Source organism: Narcine bancroftii, chromosome 1, assembly GCF_036971445.1.
Source record: "Narcine bancroftii isolate sNarBan1 chromosome 1, sNarBan1.hap1, whole genome shotgun sequence".
In the NCBI taxonomy this organism is placed as follows: Eukaryota; Metazoa; Chordata; class Chondrichthyes; order Torpediniformes; family Narcinidae; genus Narcine; species Narcine bancroftii.
In genome coordinates, this window is record NC_091469.1 from 161879081 (window position 1) to 161900079 (window position 20999).

General features: G+C 49.7%; 1 protein-coding gene across 6 annotated transcripts in view; it reads right to left on the bottom strand.

Moving 5' to 3' along the window:
• The window catches only part of dab2 (DAB adaptor protein 2), a 192381-nt gene that overhangs the window by 148380 nt on the left and 23002 nt on the right, over window positions 1-20999 (bottom strand). For 5 of the 6 annotated variants that reach the window (XM_069883951.1, XM_069883929.1, XM_069883940.1 and 2 more), the window contains exon 1: window positions 13364-13452. The exons of the other annotated variant lie outside the window; for it this stretch is intronic. The gene's annotated coding sequence lies outside the window, so the exon portion shown is untranslated. Of the gene's footprint in view, window positions 1-13363; window positions 13453-20999 lie in introns of those variants that run through there. 6 annotated transcript variants of the gene reach the window in all.

Genomic DNA, 20999 nt, shown 5'->3' on the forward strand with positions numbered 1-20999 from the left:
CCGATGCGGGACAGGCAGACACGGTTGCAGCGGTTGCAGGGGAAAATTGGTTGGTTGGGGTTGGGTGTTGGGTTTTTCCTCCTTTGCCTTTTGTCAGTGAGGTGGGCTCTGCAGTCTTCTTCAAAGGAGGCAGACTCAATGGGCTGAATAGCCTATTTCGGCTCCTATGTCTTATGGAATGGTACAATAAGATCATTCAAAAGACTCTTGGGCAGGCCGTGGATGCAAGAGGGTGTGGGGAAGGGTTAGATTGTTGTGGAGTAGGTTTACGTGGGTCAGCACAACATTGTGGGCTGAAGGGCTTGTACTGTGCTGTAAAGGTCCATGTTGTACACATCTGGTGGCTTCCTCACCCAGCGATTGAGCTCCATGCCAAGCACTGGTTTTATTCCAGAGAAGGGGGAAAAATGTCTCGATAGGTCAGGAGAGACATATTTTCCCCAAAGGTTGGCACTAACTGTCTGTGGAGGGAAGAGGTGGATCACTACCTTACTGTTAGTAACTGGTCTTGTGGGAAATTCTTTGGAAGAGAGTGAAGGATCTAGCCTGCATTGTTAAAACGTGGATTTTGGAAGATTAAGTGTCAGTTTCAAAATAACGTTAAGAGTTGCTGGAAAGCATTTTCTGGAGTCAAAACAACCCGAGAGGAATGCAGCGCAAGATAAATGGCTGAATGTTTGTTGCAGAGGTCAATGCCAACACTGAGGTTACAGAGTCTTCGTGCTCATTTGTTGCTGTAATCAGCAGAAATACCAGATCTAATCTCAGAACTGTTACAGAGGTGAAGATAAAGCCCAGCACCATTTCAAGGCTCTCCTCCGGGCACTGCAGCCCAAGACATGTTGGAACATGCTGGTTACTTATTTAATCAACAGGAGAGCCCAGCAAGAGCGCTGACTGGAAATGGAAGAGTCTCCAGGCTGAGGTATAAGAGCTGCAGGGGACTTTAACCTTTACGAGGCCCATTGACAAGTATCACCTCATGCACCAATGTTCAGCTCTTCAACTCAAACCCTTTGAATTTCCTCCAGCAGGAGATTCATTACTCTCTGCCGCTTCGTTTACCCCTCCAGATCAGTTTTACCACTCACCTGGCCATGGGACTTGAAACCATAAAACACTACAGCATCGAAACAGGCTCTTCGGCCCATCTAGTCCTTGCCGAACTTTTATTCTGCCTAGTCCCACTGACCTGCACCCAGTCCATCGTCCTCCGCAAGGGCCGGTCCAAATTTTTCTTAAATGTCGCAATCGCGCCTGCATTCACCTCTTCAGCTGGCAGCTCATTCCATACCCCACCCCCCACTACTCACTGCGTGAATAGGTTTCCCCCAAGCCATCTCACCTTTCACCCTTAACCCATATCCTCTAGTTCTTGACTCGCCCAACCTCAGTGGGAAGTAAAGCCCGCTGGTATTCGCCTTTATCTACATTCCCAATTGTTTTGCGCACGGTTGACATAGTGGTTAATGCTACAGCGCCAGCGACCAGGGTTCGAATCCCACGCAGTCTGTAAGGAGTTTGTACATTCTCCCAGTGGCTGCGTGGGTTTTCCCCTGGGGGCTCCAGTTTCCTCCCACCGCTCAAAACGTACCAAGGTTGTAGATCAATTGGGTGTAATTGGGTAGCACGGGCACGTGGGCCAAAAGAGCCTGTTACCATGCTGTACGTCTAACGATCTTAATCTCAACTGGTGAGGACCCCCTCACGAGCAAATAGCCCAGCATTAATTCTTCCACTTGGCTCTGCATTTGGAAGCCAGTCAATACCACCAGTACAACTCCCTCTGGAATCAACGCTTCTCTTCCTCAGTGAGGAACCTCAAGCCCACGCCGTAGCTTCCAGATACACAAGCATTTGCCACTCATCAAGATGGCTTTTGTCTGCCACAGACCTGGAGCTCGGGCGGCCAATAGATCAGTGTCCGGTGCTGGAGAAACTCAGCAGGTCAGTATCCACTGTTTGTGGGCACTGTCTGACCTGTTGAGTTTCACCAGCACTGTGGTTTTACTTCAACCACAGTGTCTACATAGAACCATAAAAGTGCAGCACAGAATACAGGCCATTCAGCCCTTCTAATCTATGCTGAAACATCATTCCTCTCATCCCACTGACCTGCATCCAGTCCATGACCCTCGAGACACTCCCAACCAATTTATTCTTACAACTTAAGAGTGAGCCCGCATTCACCATGTCAGATGGCAGCTCGTTCCACACTCCCACTTCTCTGAGTGAAGTTTCCCCCTAATGTTCCCCCCAAAACCTTTCCCCTTTCACCCTAAAGCCATGTCCTCTCGTATTTATCTCTCCTAATCTAAGTGGACAGACCCTACTCGCATTTACTCTGTTTATACCCCTCAATTTTGTAAACCTCTATCAAATCTCCCTTCATTCTTCTACACTCCAAGGAATAAAGTCCTAACTTGTTTAATCTTTCCCTGTAACTCAACTCCTGAAGTCCCAGCAACTTCCTAGTCAATCTTTGCATTCTTTCTATCTTATTGATTTCTTTCCTGTAGTTCGGTAACCAAAACTGCATACAAATTCTCCAAATTTGGCCTCACCATTGTCTTATCCAACTTTACCATAACATCCCAGCTCCTGTACTTAATACTTTGATTTATGAAGGCCAAGATGCCAAAAACTCTCTTTACAACCCTGTCCACCTGTGACGCCACTTTCAGGGAATTATGTATCTGTATTCCCAGATCCCTCTGTCTAATCCCACTCCTCAGTGCCCGACCATTCACCGTGAATGTCCTTTCTTGGTTTGTCCTTCCAAAATACAACACCTCACCCTTGTCTGCATTAAATTCCATCGGCCATTTTCCAGCCCATTTTTCCAGCGGGTCCAGATCCCTCTGCAAACTTTGAAAACCTTCTCCAATGTCCACAACGCCTCCAATCTTAGGGTCATCAGCAAACTTGCTGATCCAATTTCCCACGTTATCATCCAGATCATGGATATAGACAGCAAACAGATTTTTGTGTTCTGCTAGTGAAACATGAAATTCTGCAGACACTGTGATTGTAGTAAAAAAACAGAAATGCTGGAGGATCTCAGCTGGTCTTCCAGCGCCCATAGGAGGTAAACATTTCAGGTCTGAGCCCTTCCTCAAGGTATGTGAGACAAATTTGACATCAATAAATGATGCCAGACCAATTCAGGGACAAACAAGCAATGGAAAATTGAGACTCAAGTTCCTTTCACCAAGCCTGGATGTGGTGGGACACTTTGGTTCACCCAGCTTGGATGTGGTGGGACACTTTGGTTCACCCAGCTTGATGTGGTAGGACACCTTGGTTCACCCAGCTTGATGTGGTGGGACACCTTGGTTCACCCAGCTTGGATGTGGTGGGACACCTTGGTTCACCCAGCTTGGATGTGGTGGGACACCTTGGTTCACCCAGCTTGGATGTGGTGGGACTCCTTGGCGTACATCTCTAATTAGAACCTCCAATATTGTCTTTGGTGGGAACTGTAATGATCTGGTTTTAGTCTAAGTCATTAAGCAGGGGGAACTGTGAAGTAATACATTGGGGAAGGTCGAACTTGGAAGGCAGAGCACGTGGTTAATGGCAGGATTCTTAACAGAGTGGAGAACAGAGGGACTTTGGCATCCAAATCCATAGATCTCTCAAGGTTGCTACCCAGGTTGATAGGATAGTTAAGAAGGTCTTTGGTATGCTGGCCTTCATTAGTCGAGGGATTGAGTTCAAGAGTGATGAGGTAATACTGCGGCTCTATAAAACTATGGTTATACCACACTTGGAATCGTGTGTGCTCAGTTCTGGTCGGCTCATTACAGAAAGGAAGTGGAAGGTATGGAGAGGGTGCGGAGGAGATTTGCCAGGATGTTGCCTGAATTGGAGAACATGTCTTGCGAGGCAAGGTTAACAGGACTAAGGTTTTTCCCTTTGGAGTGCAGAAGGATGAGAGGTGACTTAATAGACATCTACAAGTTTCCAAGAGGCATAGATCTGGTAGACACCTAACACCTTTTACCCAGCAGCAAATACTAGAGGACATCTGTTTAAACAGAGGGGAGAAAAGTTTAGGGGAGAGGTCAGGGGTACTAGAGAGTAGCCAGGAATTGGGATAATCCAGGAAATTGCGAGGTAAGAAGCCTCAGTGGTAGGGAAACTATTGGAAAGGATGTTTCGGGATGTAATTTATTGGAAAGTCACGGTCAACTTGTGGAGAGTCAGTCTGGCTTGTGCCTCCAGAGAAAGTAAAAGGCAGTTGACGGTTCAGGCCCTTCTCAGCAGATGCCTGAATGAAAAAGTGGGGAGCAGGTGGGGGTAAGGGGAGGAACACAGGCTAACAGGCGGACACAGGTGAGAGCATAGAAGCTGATGGGGAAGAGAGCAGAAGGCTAAGCTAGCTCTCCGATAGAAGGGTGAGGGAGGGAAGATACAGGAAGGTAGACAGAGGGATGAAGGAAAGAGAGACCAGGGAGGGGTAAACAGACATTGGAGGTCAATATCGATAACATCTGTTTGGAGACCGTCAAGACTGAACACAAGGTGCCGCTCCTCCAACTTGCAGGTAGCCTCGTTGCCCAAGGTCATGGACAGACACACCAGTGTGGCAAGGGGGTGGGGAATTGAAGTGGTTGGCCTCTAAGAAGTCCCCACTGTTGCAGCAGACAGAATGAAGGTGCTCAGTGAAGTGCTCTCCCTGTCTGCGTCCAGTCTCTTCGACGTAGAGGAGGCCACATCGGGAGGACCGGATAACCCCCTGCAGATTCACGAGTGAAGGGTTGCTTCACTTGGAAGGACTGCTTGGAACTCCAAACCGTGGTGAGGGACGGGGTAGGCACCCAATATAGATGATTAGTGGGAGTGGACGAGGGAATCCCAGAGGCAGCAATCCCTGTGGAAAGCTGAGAGGGCAAGATGTGTCTGGCAGTGGAATCACATTGAAGGTGGCGCAAATTGCAGAGAATGTTGAGTGCAGAGGCTGGTGGGGTGGCAGGCGAAGATGAGACAATTCCTGTCCTTGTGCCTCAGGGTGGGGGGAGGCCAGGGCAGATGGGCGGGAAATAGATGAGATGAGGGTAAAGGCCGAGTTGATGGGAATAGACAGGAGGACGCGTTTTCTGAAGGACACCTCAGATGTTCTGGAATGGAAGGCCTCATTCAGAGAGCAGTGGAAATGGAAGAATCAAAAGAAAGGAATATAATCCTTATAGAGGACAAGGTGAAAAGGTGAAGTCGCGGTAACTGCGTGAGTTGGCGGTTTGAAGAAAGAAGTCCATAGAGAGCTGGTCTCCTGGTTTGGAGACCGTTCAAGGGCAAGGTTGCCAGAGATCGAGCAGGTGAATTAGAGGTCAGGGTGGATCTTGGCTTTATTTGCACTTCACAAATCCAAGTTCAAACATCTTCACTCCGAGTACAGGGACCTCCCAGTGGCCACCCACACCAACATGTCTGCCCATGGCCTCAAACCCTGGCCAGATGCCAGTTGGAGAAACAACACCTTGTATTCTGCCTTGGCTTTTGCCAAACCAGACGGCATCAATATTGACTTCTCTGATTTCTATCAATTTTTAATTGTTTTTTTTTATTTTAAACATACAGCACAGTAACAGGCCATTTCGGCCCACGAGACTGTGCCGCCCAATTTACATCCAATTAACCTACAACGGTGGGAGGAAAAGAGCTCTCCCCCCCCCCCACCGGGGAAAGCCCACGCAGACACGGGGAGAAGGTGCAAACTCCTTACAGACTATGCAGGAATCGAGCCCTGGCCCCAATCGCTGGCGCTGAAAAGGCGCAGGACTAACCGCTATGCCAACCGAGGCATCCCCTTCTCTCCTTGCCAGTCTTTCTCTGACCCTCACCTCTGTGGCTCTCCTCGCAGCCTCTTCCCTCTCCCACTTGTCTGCTCTCTGCCCCTCCCCCTCAACCGCTTCTCTGCTTTTGACTTGTCTACCCTCCCACCTATGAGCCACTAAACCGTGCTTCACCCCTTACCTTTCCTCTCTCCCCAACATCCTATTCAGGCATCTGCCTCCTGACAAAGGGCTCAAGCCTGAAATGTACAGGACCTCGTGCCTCATTGCCTGCCGAGTTTCGCCGCCGCTTTGTGTCCCACCCTCGAGAGGCGAGGGTGGGGCAGTGGGCGCCGTGCACAAGGACACGACGTGGTGGGCTAATCCAGAAGGTACAGGTGCATGGGGTCCATGTGAATTTGAGAGCTTGACTGACCCTGAGAAGAGGGAGGGCACTGATGAAAGGGTGTTATTCCGTGACCATGTGGCGCTTGCGAGGTATCCAAATGACTTGGATGAGAAGGTGGGTGAACAAGTTTGCAAATGACACCAAAGTCGACACCAAGATCTGTTACAGATGAGCAGGGAGATGGCAGATGGAGTTTCATCTGGACAAGTGCTAGTTGCTGCACTTTGGGGAGGTTGAAAGTAAATGGCAGGACTCTCGAAAGCATTGACGTGCAGAGGGATGGGGGGTGGGGGTTCAAGACCATTGCTCCTTGAAAGTGGCCACACAAGTGGATCAGGTGGTTACAGCAGCGCATGACATCCTCACCTTTGTTAGACGGGCCATTGAGTCCGAGGAAGTCACAATGCAGCTCCAGTCAGGTTACGCGTTGTGGACAGCGTACCACTAGGGGTTTCAGATTCTGGGGAGCAGTGAACCGAACCCGGGCACTGCAAATGGGGAGAGCACTCCCCCTCCGTGAAACGTGGGAGACGATCCTCAAGGACGGTGACCGTGGCAGTGGGCCAGCGAGGGGCTGAGCAGTTGAAGGACCCACGACAGGCTGCGGGCTCATCAGAGCCGGGATTGGAGAAGGTGCTGAGGGCAAGAAGGCCTCCTGACTGCGCGGGCGGATTGGATCCGGAGCTCGGGCGGATCGGATCTGGAGCTCGGGCGGCTGATAAATCAAACAGGGGTCTTTGTGGCTGCAGGAGCTGCTGGAGGCGAATCCATAGACACCCGGTGTCTCTGAAGGGACCCTCTTTCTCCTATTGTTAGAGGAGCCGGGCAACACTCATGGCCATTCTTGGATAAATTTATGGCAGAATTTCAAAACTATAATTGGACGTGAAACACTGCGAATATTGGACACCCCCTTGATAGAAGGGATGCCGAGGCTTTGAAGGGGATACCAACGATATTCCCCTGGATGTTGCCTGCATTAGAGGGCAAGTTATGGAGAGAGGATGGACAAACTTGGGTTGTTTCTTTTCTGGAGTTCACGAGGCGGAGGAGAAACCTGATGGAAGAGTATAACGCGACTGATTACACTCAGGGACTAGTGAGGACTGTTGTTTACAAAAGGCAACAGATGAAAGATGTTGCTGGAGCCGCAGATTGTCTGGAAGAGAACTTGTTGTTCTAAGAGTGTCCGGTGGTTTTGTGAGCAGAGAGAGTCAAACAAAAGGACTGTCTGTCTAATGTTTCACTTGGAATAAGGGAAACAGAAAGGAACTCTGTGATTGCCTGAAAGAAAGAGGTTATCATCTGGAGAACCCTGAAGGGGCAAGTTTCGTCAGGCAAGACGCTGAGGTGACTAATGGAAGTACATCAATTGTGGATGTCCTGGAACAACAAATTTCTCTCTGAAAACCAACAAGAACCTTCCTGAGTGGTAACCATTTACCTTTCAAGCACCAAAGCCTGGCGAACTTCATAAATGTTAAATTCTGTGCCCAGTACAAGAATTGCCTGCAACCAGTGAACTTGGAGGAATGAGGAGTGAAATTGGACTGTGAATCAAAGAACTTTTCTGAAATAACACACACATTATAAATACGTGCGCTTAGAATTATAAGGGGGTTAAGTTAGGCAATAGTGATAAAGTGTGATTCTATTTTCATGTTTAAAGATAATTAAAAGTAACTTTTGTTTAAGTAACCATTTGTCTTGGTGAAGATCTATTCCTGCTGGGTTTTGGGGTATCACAAAAAGAGGAGCACTGATACCTTGGAAAAAAAAGCTCAGGCCCGAAATAAACCTTTATCTCGTGTGGACGCTACGAGATAGGTTGAGTTCCTCCAGCATTTCTACTACAATCTCAGCACCTGCAGACTTTTGTTTTTCTCAGCATTGATGGGGTCGACTGTCAAAGTTAAATATCTCATGCTAGAGAATGTTTAAAAGGAGAGGAGAAAAGTTTTAAGATTTAGAAAACACCAGAGGATATCTATGCAAAATGAAGGGAGGAAAGTTTAGGGGAGATATCAGGGATTTTTTTAAAAATACACAGAGAGGTGTGGGGGCCTGGAATCCGTTGCCATGAGTGTTGGTGGAGGCAGAAACAGTTGGGGCATTTAAGAGACTCTTAGACGGACACATGGATGAAAGAAATAAATTGAGAGTGACAAGGCAGGAAGGGCTTTGTGTTGTTATTTAGGCAGGAACACATGGGTCGGCACAACATCAAGGCCTGAAGGGCCTGTACTGTTCGATGTGCAGGGGAAGCTTTTTTTTAATCTAAACAAGTGTCTGGAACAGGCGCTGGGGTACAGGTGGAAGCAGATATAATAGTTTCAGAGGCTTTTAGATGGACACATGAGTATAGAGGGGCATGGATCTCATGCAAGCAGAGGGGAGAAAATTCAATCCTGGGAGGTGCAAGGAGACCTGGGCGTCCTTGTTCAGAGGAATCTCAAAGTTGACGTCCAGCTGGGATTGGTCGTGAAGAAGGCAAATGCTATGTTGGCCTTAATTTCAAGAGGAATAGTGTACAAGAGTAAAGAGGTGTTGATGAGGCTCTGTGGGGCACCAGGGAGACCCCGTTTGGAGAAATGTGTAAAGTTTTTGGTCCCCCATCTTAGAAAGGATGTGATGATGTTGGAGAGGGTGCAGAGGAGATTTACCAGGATGATTCCCGGAATGCAGGGGTAAACATACGAGGACCGTTTGGCAGCTCTTAGGTTGTATTCGTTGGAGTATCGGAGAATGAGGGGGGGATCTCATAGAGACATTTCGAATATTGAAAGGTTTTGTCAAAGTGGATGTAGATAAATGTTTCCCTTGGTGGGTGAATCAAGGACAAGGGGTCGCCGTCTTAAAATTAGAAGTTATCCAATTAAAACAGAGAGGAGGAAGAACTTCTTTAGTCAGAGGGTACAGTGGTGAGGCCAGATCACTGGGAGTATTTAAACAGGAAATTGATAGGTGTCTGGTTAGTGGGGGAATCAAGGGATATGGGGAAAAGGCTGGAAATTGGAACCAGGTGTGAGCATAGCTCAGCTTAGTAGAGTAGCCTGCTTCTGCTCCTTTAACTTGTGAAACTGGGAAAACACAAAACAGTCCTCATTGAGGGGGTCAGCTGTGGAGAGGGCCAAGAACTTCAGATTCTCGAGTGTCAACATCTCTGAAGATCTATCCTGCGGCCTCCATGACGATGTAATCATGAGGAAGGATCACCAGTAGTTCTATTTCAAAAGGGGTCTGAGGAGATTCAGTACGTCACCAAATACTCTTGCAGGTGGAGAGCTTTCTGACCGGCTCCATCACTCTCTGGTGCGGAGGCACCGAAGCCCAGGACAGGAAAAGGCGACAGAGAGTTTCGAACTCGGCCAGCGCCTTCAGTCTTCACTCCATCGAGGACATCCGCAAGAGGAGGTGTCTCAAAGACTCTATCTTCAAGGACCCTCACCACCCTCTTCACACCACTACCACCAGGAAGGAGGTGAAGGAGCCTGAAGACAACCACCCAATGCGACAAAATAAAGAAACAGCACTTCCCCTCTACCACCAGATTTCTGAATGGACAATGAACCACAGACACAGCTTCACTTTCTCCTTTTAAGCATTGATTTTTTTTTAAATAAATGTAATTTATAGCAATCTTTGCACCTGCAAAGCAACAAATTTTGTGACCTATTCATGATAACGAGTTTTAATTTAAATGGAGCATTACGTTGACAGACACACATGGGCCAGAGGGCCAGTTCCTGTGCTCTACTCTCCCGCATCCTCTGACGAGGCAGTGGTTCAAGGACCACCACTAACTGGAAGGTCAAGGTCAAGCAGATTGAAGCCGCATCCCAGTGATTCACGTGAAGCTCCAAAGCCATCACTGCTCTGGTTGGAGGAAGCTGCCTGGACAGCCAATGGGCTATTGGAAGGTCTGATGGCCAGTGGACAGGAGTGTTCGACGTCAATCACACCCTGGAATCGGGCCCTTTGCCCGTGCTCCTACACTCTGACCAAGTTGTCCACTGGATTTGGCCCATATTCCTCTGAGCTTTCCCCATGCACGCACCTGCAACTACAAGGTGGACTTCCATCAGTCCTCCCTCTCTTTTTCCTGTGCACGTACCTGCAACTACAAGGTGGACTTCCATCAGTCCTCCCTCTCTTTTACCCGTGCACGTACAAGGTGGACTTCCATCAGTCCTCCCTCTCTTTTTCCCGTGCATGTACCTGCAACTACAAGGTGGACTTCCATCAGTCCTCCCTCCCTTTTTCCCGTGCATGTACCTGCAACTACAAGGTGGACTTCCATCAGTCCTCCCTCTCTGGATCAACCCCAGATTCTGCACTGTTAGTGAAGGGGTTAGCACAACGCTACTATGGCACCAGCGACCCAGGTTCAAATCCCACGCTCTCCGTAAGGTGTTTGTATGTTCTCCCCATCTCTGTGTGGGATTTCCCCAGGGGCTCCGGTTTCCTCCCACTCTTCAGAAACATACAGGGGTTGTAGGTCAATTGGGTGTCATTGGGGCAGCACATACTCATGAGCCAAAGGGCCTGTGCTCTGTGTTTAAATTTAAAATTCCAGTCTGATGTTGTTCTGTACCATCCCCACTACCTAGATCCCAGATGAACACAATTCTTTGGCTAAAGAAGACTTCACATTTTAAATTTTTTAAATTTAGACCTACAGCACAGAAACAGGCCAATTCGACCCCATGAGCCCTGCCACCCAATTTACAACCCTTACGTTTTATTTTGGGAAGGATGGGAGGAAACTGAAGCCCCCGGGGAAAACTTACACAGACACGGGGAAAATGTACAAACTCCTTACATACAGCGTGGGATCCGAACCCAGGTCCGGTCCCGATCGCTGGCACCGTAAAAGGTGTTGCGCTAACTGCTACACCAACCGTGCCACCAACAATGGCCAGCCATCTCTGGTCCTTGGTTATCCTCCCCGCATCCAGCCTGTTGAGCCCTTGAATTTATCGAAGGGAGGCCTGGTTAGTGTAACACGAGGTGCTTTCAAACTGCCTTGCAAAATGGGGTTAACCAGGCAATTTGCCCGGTTCGCACCCCACTCACAAGGCAGCTTGAAAGGGTCGGACCCGAACAGCGTCATCCAAAGTCAACCAAGTCCCTGCCCTATGAGGTAGTCAGGGGACACAGTTAAACTCATCAAGGACGTGTTGATTGGCAGCTGGAACAGCAAAATGGTTACTCCTATGATGTCGACGCTGGGAGGGAGACTGACGGCTGGTGGGGGAGAAGGGGAGACTAGTTTACATGACGTGTCACTTTCCGCGCCATCCCCCTTAAATTGTTAGGTTGGCGATTTACTGGGTCCGTCCCCCCTCAGTTTAAAAGGTGCTGGAGGTACCTTTGCTTCACTAATCTCCCCTGGGTCTCAGGAGGGCTAGCAGCTTAAAAGCACCTCCCGTTACAGCGGCCTGGGTTTGAATCCAGCGCTGTCTGAAAGGATATTCTTCCCATGTCCACGTGGGTTTCCACCGGGTGTTCTGGATTCCTCCCACCCTTCAAAAACATACCAGGGGGGGGGGTTTGTAGGTTAATTGGGTGCAATTGGGCGGCATGGGCTCATGGGCCGGAAGAGCCTCTAACTGTGCAGTACATCTAAAAGTTTACCCAACTCTAAATGCAAGAAGTCCCCACCAGAGAGGGGCAAACACCCAACCAAAAAGGAGTCACACACCGAATTCGGAAATTGCCCTGGAGCTGCTTGGAGATTAGCCCAATGGGGGCATTTGCTCATGGTCATCCACAGCAAGGGGGGAGGGGGGGGCGAAAAGAAACAAATCCCCCTCACTCCCCAAACCAATCTCAACACCATGCAGAGGAACACAAACTCCAAGAATGAAAGCTGGAGAAACCCAGCAGGTCAAACAGGGTCCTTTATGTCGCAAAGATAAGGATAGAGAACCGAGGTTTCAGGCTTGTTGGTCCTCTCTGGTGTATGAAAGACCCTGCTTGACCTGCTGGGTTTCTCCAGTGTCCTGCTTTTAAACTTCAACCATAATGTCTGCAGACTTTCATATGTCTTCCAACTCCCAGAATCCCCTCACCACTAAATTATGGGGCCATGGCAGGCTTTTCTCTCCTCCCCCCACCCCCCACCATGTGGTTGGGCGAGACAAGAGCTGGAGGACGTGGGTCAAAGGTGATGGGCGATGGGGTTTAGCGCCACGCAGTTCCAACACCAGCTGGAAACGGGTTCGAATCTGGTAAGGAGTTCTCCCCGTGACCTGAGATGGGTTTCTTCCAGGGGCTCCGGTTTCCTCCCACCCTCCGTAACGTACGGGAGTGGTAGGCACATTTGGGCAGCACGGGGTTCAATGGGCAGAATGGTCTTTTGCTATTATATATAAAAAAGAAAATTTAAAATGCTACCTTCACACCCACAGACTGGCCACCTGAGGTGGTGACTGCAACCTTGATTTTGACACTTGGGAAAACATTGGGGCAGGTCCACGGATGGGAGAGGTGTGGAGGGCTATGGAGTGGGGGGGAGGAACTAGACGGGCCGAAGGGCCGGTTTCTGTGCTAAGTCCATGGTTGGTCTCCCACGCAGACAATCGTCTATTGGCAGGGGGAGGCCAAATGTGAACCTGCTGGACGCCTTTGCGCGGATTCTTACAAATGTTAAGTCTAACTCCCCACCCCCACCCCCCCCACTCAACGCCCCCCACCCCCCCCAACCCCCACCCCCCCCACTCAACGCCCCCCACCCCACCCCCAACCCACCCCCAACCCCCCACTCAACGCCCCCCACCCCACCCCCAACCCCCCACTCAACGCCCCCCAACCCCCCTACCCCCCCCCCACCACCAGCCCCCCATCTCCCGTCTCTCCCAGCCCTCCGGCTGCGGGGTGAGTGTACAGCACCAGCTGGCTTGCAGTCGGGCAGAACGGCCTCGGTGGCGATCTCAGCCCGGGAGGGAGCGTTTCCCGGCCACGCGGACCGTTCCTCCAGGGCCACTCACCTGGGAGAGGGGTCGCTGAGAGCCCCCCTCCCCCCAGCCCCACAGAGAGAGGGAGGGGGGGGTCCCTCTCCGGAGGGGGAATGCGCACAGCTGACAGTGGCTGCCCGCCCCCCTCCGGCTCCCAAATCTCCTGCCCGAAGTCATTGGAGCGAGGGAGCGGAGCAGATAAAGTTCCAGCTACTTACGGGGAGCCGGGTCCCGCCCCGCCCGGTCGCTCTGCGGGGTCGTGAGCCCGGAGGGGCTGCGTCCGCCGTCTCCGAGAGGGTTCCGCTCAAATGCTGGCAGAGGGACTTGCGGAATGCGTTGCAGTCTGGCAGGGCCAACCCTTCCCCACCCCCCCCCCCAAACCCTCCCCTCCTCGCCTTAACCCTGTGCTTGCCGCCCGTCCAGGACTGACCAGTCCGCAAGGTTCACTGTTGCTCGTCCGTTCCGACTGCAGAGGACCCCCCCCCCGCCACTTCCATCAACTCTTTGGAGACTTCCCCCCCCCCCCCCCCACCCCCCAACTTCCTGGATCAAGATCTTTGCAAGTCTCAGTGCCAGAGCATCTTCTAGATTCCCTTCCTGTCATGTAATAGGACTGAAGGTGTAATATTACATGAAATTGCCTTCTGCCTGCCACAGGCAAAGGGTCTCCTTTAGCATCGCCCTCTTGCAGTGCCAGAGAAGCCAAAGAGAGTTCCCTTCAGGGTCACCGAGTGTCCGTGGATTTGCCTCCAGCGCTCGCGCAGCCGCACAGACTCCTCTTTGATCCATCGGCCGTCCGAGATCCCGATCTGAACTCCCGACACGATCGGGAAGCCCTTCAGTACCCGAGGCCCTTGCCCCCAGCCCCCTCTCGAATCCCGGTACGTCAGTGGGAAGGGAAGGTTGAGAATCACTGCTCTAGACCCAATTATGACTGAAATATTTTGCTTGAGAAAAATTGCCATGAGCCCATTTCCTTTGGAGGTCCGAAACCGTGCACATAACGAGACAATGAAGCGGTTTTCAAACGTTTTCTTTCCACCCACATCCCACCTTAAGCAATCCCTGACTAATCCCAGAGCACCGATGGCCTAGGGAATACTTAAGGTGGGATGCGAGTGGAAAGAAAAAGGTTGAGAACCACCGCTATGAAGGAAGGATTTTCTTTCTAAGCATGTAAAGCTGTGGTCCAAGAATTGTCAATGTTTGCAAAGTCTAGAGAAGCCATTCTCAACTTATTTGAAGTACAGGTGCTCCCCTACTTACAATGGTCTGAGTTTCCGAAGTTACAGTGGTTCGAATCCATACTTTTAATTTCGAATTCCGATCTGTTCGTGCCCTTGCGATATGTGGTACACAACTCTCTTGCAATGCTGACTGAACCACACTCACAGTCCATCGTTCTTCAGGTCCAGCTGCGTACGTTGATGGGGTTTTTTTTCTTTCAGTGTGGAATATAGGTATTCAAAATGTATTTATAAAAAATGGCAGATGCGGTATTCTTATTCGACTAACAATGGAATGCAAGTAAAAGCCTCATTTTCTTTTCATTTCACGTTACATCTTTTTTTTAACGTAGGGAAGAAGTACGAAAGAAACCAGAACTCAACTACTTCACAGGGAAGGTGGCCCATCAACTCCTGTGGTGGGTTGGGGGTGGGGGGCATAGCCATAAAAAGGGTTAAGAATCACTGGTCTAAAGCAGTGTCTTAAGAAAGCAGTCTCTATCTTCAAGGACCCCCCCACCGGCCATGCCCTCTTCACCCTGCTACCATCGGGAAGGAGGACCCCCCCCTACCGGCCATGCCCTCTTCACCCTGCTACCATCGGGAAGGAGAACCCCCTCCACCGGCCATGCCCTCTTCACCCTGCTACCATCGGAAAGGAGACGAGCCCACCCCACCGGCCATGCCCTCTTCACCCTGCTACCATCGGGAAGGAGACGAGGCCACCCCAACCATCCGCACAAGGTCGGCTTCTTCCCCTCCGCCACCAGATTGCCGAATGATCAATGAACCACAGATCCCACCTCACTTTCTCTGATTATTTTTTTGCCCTCATTTATTTGGCGTCAAAACAATTAAACTCTCTGCCCGTGAAGCCGGCGCAAAACAGCAAGTCGCACGACACGTTCACGACAAGAAATTTGGATCTGCGTTACCACACAGGGGGACAGATCACAGCCACAGTGCCCACAGAAGTGAGGGAATTGCAGCTGTCAGTTCAGGACCAACACTCGGCACTGAGACAAATGCCAAACAAACAATTCAGCCCAAGTTAAACTTGGACACATCCGTGACTCAGTTACTATTCTGGGCAGAGAAGGGGCCAAAACTGAAATGGTTTTTTTAAAAAGATGGAAGTTTAGTGGAGTGTAAAAGTTAACGAATTTCCACAAGGCAACAATTCCAAGGCGTGGTTGGTTTGCAAAGCTATTCCTGTCATTTAGAACATACAAGGAATAATCTTCAAAGTCCACTCTAAATGCATGGAATGGATCTGAAAAACTGCCCCTTGTTCCTGGGGAAAGATGCCTTCAGCATCCACCATCTCCCTCTCAAGCAAAAAAAAATTCAGAGGACCCCTCCCACCCCGCACACAGCATCTTCCAGCAGCTCCCGTCAGGGAAGAGATCCAGGAGGATCAGAGCCAGTCCCACCAGGCTGAGGATCAGCTTCTTCCCACGGGCTGTAAGAACGCTGAACGACCAAAGGAACTGCTCACACTGATCCTCCAAGACTCTTGTATCCACAAAACAATATTTATTTATTTGTATCGATGAAATCCTTGTCCTGCATATGTGTTGTTTGTCTGTCTGTGTGTTTACGTGTTTTGCATCGAGGACCGGAGAATGCTGTTTCATCAGGTTGTACTTTTATATGGCAATAAACTTGACTTGAAGCTGTGGAGAGGGTGTAGAGGAAATTTCCAAGGATGTTGCCTGAATGAGGAAACATGAGGCAAAGTTAACAGAGCTGGGACTTTTCTCTTTGGAGCAAAGAAGGATGAGGAGACTTGAAAGAGGTCGACAAGATTCTGAGAGGCATAGATAAGGTGGACCGCCAGCACCTGTTTACCAGGGCAGGAATAGCAAACACCAGAGGACATGGGCACAAAGTGAAGGGAGCGAAGTTTAGGGGAGACATCAGGGGCACTTTTGTTTTACACAGAGAGTTGTTGGGGCCTGGAATGCCTTGCCAGGGATGGTGGTGGAGGTGGAAACATTGGGGGCATTTAAGAGATTCTTAGACAGGCACATGGATGGAAGAAAAATAGAGGGTCCGGGGTAGGGAGGGTTTCATTTTTTTTGGTCGGAATATATTGGTCAGCATGACATCATGGGCCAAAGGGCCTGTAGTGGGCTGCAGTGTTCGATGTTCAATTGTTGCAAGTTCTCTTTCAAAATTCCAACCATTATGAAAGGAACAGATAAGGTAGAAACGGGAAAATGGTTTCCACTCGGAGGCGAGTCTAGAACTAGAGGACATAACCTCAAGATTTGGGGAAGTAAACCTAGGACAGAGATGGGGAAGAACTGTTTCTCCCAGGGAGGAGCAAATCTGTGGAATTCTCTTCCCAAGGAAGCAGTGGAAGCTGTGTCATTAAATACATTCAGGACAGATTTAAATAGATTTTTGCATTGCAAGGGAAGGGTTTATTAAAAAAAATGCATAAACCGAGCCGAGTCCATAGCCAGATCTAAAAGCAGAAATGCTGGAGGAAGTAAAGATACTTTCCTGATGTTTCGGGGCTGAGCCCTTCGCAAGGTATGAGTGAAAACAGACAGACGTCTGAATTAAAGGCTGGGGAAAGAAAGGGGGAAGGAGTCCAGCCCAACAGACAAAAGGATGTGATAAGACGAGAGGTGAGAAATGATTTTGGCCTCATGAAAGGAGACAGAGGGAAAAGGGAAAGAGAGAGAGAGAGACACACAGAGGGAGGGGGGAGAGAGTGAGAGAGAGAGGAGAGATGGGGAAGAAGATGAGGAGTGTTTGCTTTAAACAGAAACTGGATGATGTTACTCCCATCTTGTTGGCAGGTGCCCAGACGAGAGGTGAGGTGTTGTTCCTCCAATTTGCGGGTGGTCTCAGTCTAGCACAGCATGAGACCGTGGACGGACATGTCAGCCAGGGACCAAGCCATGATCTTACTGAATGGCAGAGTTTGCAGCTGGTCTCAGTCTGGCAGAGCATGAGACCGCGGTCAGACACATCAGCCAGACACCGGGCCATGATCTTACTGAATGGCAGAGTTTGCAGCTGGTCTCAGTCTGGCAGAGCACGAGACCGCGGTCAGACACATCAGCCAGACACCGGGCCATGATCTAACTGAATGGCGGAGAAGGCTCGACAGGCTGAATGCTAGGAATCAAGTGAGCAAATCTGTGCTTTGCCTCCAATGTGAAACCCGTAAAGATGGAGACCAAAAGGGGCCTGGATCAATGTGCATCCACCAGCACCCTGTCGAGCGACATCGGAATAGACTTGGTCACTTGCCATACCTGGATATTCACCCATTCCGTCACGTTCCAGGATAGATCACATTGCTTCGATTAAATCAATTGCTTTCATTCCTCACTTGATATTATGCTCCACCTGCCAACTTGCTCACCCATCCAATCCCTCTACAGACCCTGTCCCCAACCATGCACCCAACACGAGACCCTTCATTCACTTGAGGATGGAAGCTTCAGCAACCAATTATTGATCAAGCAAGTCAGCCAGATACTCCCACTGGCCAGTCACATCCAAAGCTGTCTCGCTGAGTGGAGGGCACCTGGAATGCATTGTCAGGGGTGGTGGTGGAGACTGGTACAATAGGGTCAACAGGATTTAGGCACATGGATGCAATAAGAATGAGGGGGGGGGGGTATCAGTTATGAGGTAGGGAAGGATTAGATTGACGTGCAGTAGGTTCACAGAAGTCAGCTCCACATCATGGGCCGAAGGGTCTGTGCTATGATATTCCACATTAATATAATATAGAGAATTATTGTACAGGCCTTTCAGCCCACAATATGGTGCCAACCTATATAAATCTACTCAATAATCTAAACCTTCCCTTCCTCACATCCGTAACCCTCGATTTTTCTTGCATTCACATGTCTAAGAGTCTTTTAAATATCCCCAAATGTTCCAGACTCCTCCACTATCCCTGGCAAGGCATTCCAGGCCCCCACAATAAAAAAAAACATACCCCTGACGTCTCCCCTAAACTTCCCTCCCTTTACTTTGTACACACGTTCTCTGGTGTTTGCTGATCCTGCCCTGGGAAACAGGCGCTGCCTGTCCACCCTATCTACGCCTCTCATCATCTTGTCGAGCTCTACTAACCTTGCCTTATAAAATACGTTCTTCAATCCAGCCAGCATCCTGGTGAATCTCCTCTGCCCCCTCTCCATTGCTTCCACATCCTTCCTGTAATGAGGTGCCCAGAACTGAACACAGTATTCTAAGTAAAAATGCAATACTGGAGAAACTCAGCAGCTCAAACATTTTATCTTTTATATAGCAAAGATAAAAATGTGTAACCGATGTTTCGGGCTTGAGCCAACAGCCCGCCACCTGTGTGTGTCCATCAGCCGCAGAGCCCCTGGCCAGTTCGTCGCTGTAGTCACCGACCATAGGGTCATATCCTTTGCTTCTCCTTCTCAACTGGGGGTGTTCTCCCAGTTTCTGGTACCCTGCACCGGTACGCTGCTCGTCCCGGAGTCTGCAACACCACCTTGCCCTCCCCCCACCCCCCCATGGCCGCTGACAAACACAGGAGCCTCCAACTTGGGCCCAGACCCCACGGGATTTAAATCAAACACCGTCAACTCCTTTAACGGGTCATTTAACTCTTTGGACTCTGGCCATTTTTAACCTTTCATAATATATACTCTGGGCTGGGTCCATGGGTAAACTACAGTACGAACCAATTGGTGGTTAGATATAAAACCATTCCTAGAAAACAGGGGCACGGAGTATGTTTGCTTGGGGATGGGCCCTGAAAACCAGGTGTGGTAAACCACTGTGTATACATTTGCCTGCAATAGCACTTGTTATAGTTTGTCTGGACATGCCCCTTGCTAACTGTGCCTGTTACTTGTCCCACAGACCCATGAATAAAGGTGACAGTGACACTGCCCCCTCCTCAGTCCAGGATAGTCGACCAGCATGGACACGCTTTCATTCTGTTGTTGATGGAAACCTATCAGTTTCCAGTCTTCTGAAGTCATTGAAGGTGCATCATCGGGACACGGAGTCCAAAGGGTTAAATGCTGTAGGACTGGGCAGTAGGATCCCTCGGGGTCCGCACCAGCGACAACCATTACAGCAGCTGCGGCACGCCACCATCTTGGCTCGATGGGCAACCAGAACTGCACGCACGCTATTCCTAGTGTGACCGTACCAACATTTTGTACAAGCAAACTTGCTCCCAAAATGGCAGTTGTGCTGTGGAAAACGTGGGAAATTGACCTGGGGTGATGGCACCACGTCCTGTCTGTGCAACAGAAGCAGTGAAGTGTAGAAGCCCAGCATGCAAGCCTGGAGGGGTCAGTCTTGCAATAGACTCCACATCGACTACCCCGCATACACATCAACTCGACCATGTGTACAGCAATTCCACAACGTGTACACCGACCTCTACAGTCGCTCAGTTTAGAATACTTCACTACAACATCATTAACTCCTGCACGAAGTGTCCTAACTAATAAAAATACAACAAAATTTGGAGGAACTCAGTGGGTCCTTTCAGTGTCTACAGGAGACAAAGATATTAATTATTCCCAATTTCCCAGAATGCAGTCTGTGGAAAAGGATCAGATCAGGAATAAGGACTAATTCCCGTTCTGACATTTTACCTTCCCGACTCCTAGTTATTTTCACAGGTCGCGCCTGCGGTCCAAACGGAACTATGGGCTAACGATAAGGACATCCAGTCTCCTTCAACACCACACTTCAGGTATTCTGTCTAAACTAGCAGACAGACACGGATATTTGGAGTTTCGGTCGCTCCTGTGAGAACGGTCATCCCGGAAGGTAGGGAGACACTTCAGAATGGAAAAATCACGCAGGTTCTGGGTAAAAAAGCATATTTGTCCAGCATTTTGGTGTGTCTACTACAATCACAGCACCTGCAGACTTTCGTGTTTCACTCCCTATGGTAAAAATTCAAAGATCACCCCAGCCAATCCTGAGGCCCATTTAAATCAAATCCACAAGGTTTAAGAAAAATTCAACAGGTACGTGGATGGGAGGGGTATGGGGGGCTATGGTCTGGGCGCAGGTCAGTGGGACTAGGCAGAATAATTGTTCAGCACACACTAGAAGGGCCAAAGAGCCCATTTCTGTCCTCTTGTGTTCTATGGGTTAGCATTCGATACATTTAGTAGGATTAGGAGTTGAGGACAGTGCTGGGGATATACTGCTGTAGAATTCCAGAATCCCCTCAGTGGGATGGGAGAGGGGGTGTGGGGGTGGAGGGGGGGGGGTAGGTTCCCCTCAGATCAGGCACCAAGACGATTGGCGTCTGATCAAGCTTCACTTTGTAATAGTACGTCCTGTAAGAGAAGGGAAAATGCAAGTATTTCCTCCGTTGGGATGGAAACCTCCAATCCTACGAGATTTGCCCACACGTTAGATTCAGGGTCACCCCCAGCAGGTTAACCTGCAAGGCACACGTTCTGCTCGAATACCAGACACAAGGGTGTTAGTCGTATCCCAGGTACACCCCTCCCACCAATGATCAAAATTAACCCGGGTCCTGCGGAGGGACATTCTTGCGATGCAATCACGAAGGCGGCTCGCCGGCGGCTGTATTTCGTGAGGAGATTTTGTCAGGTCACCAAAGACCCTTGCAGATTTCTTC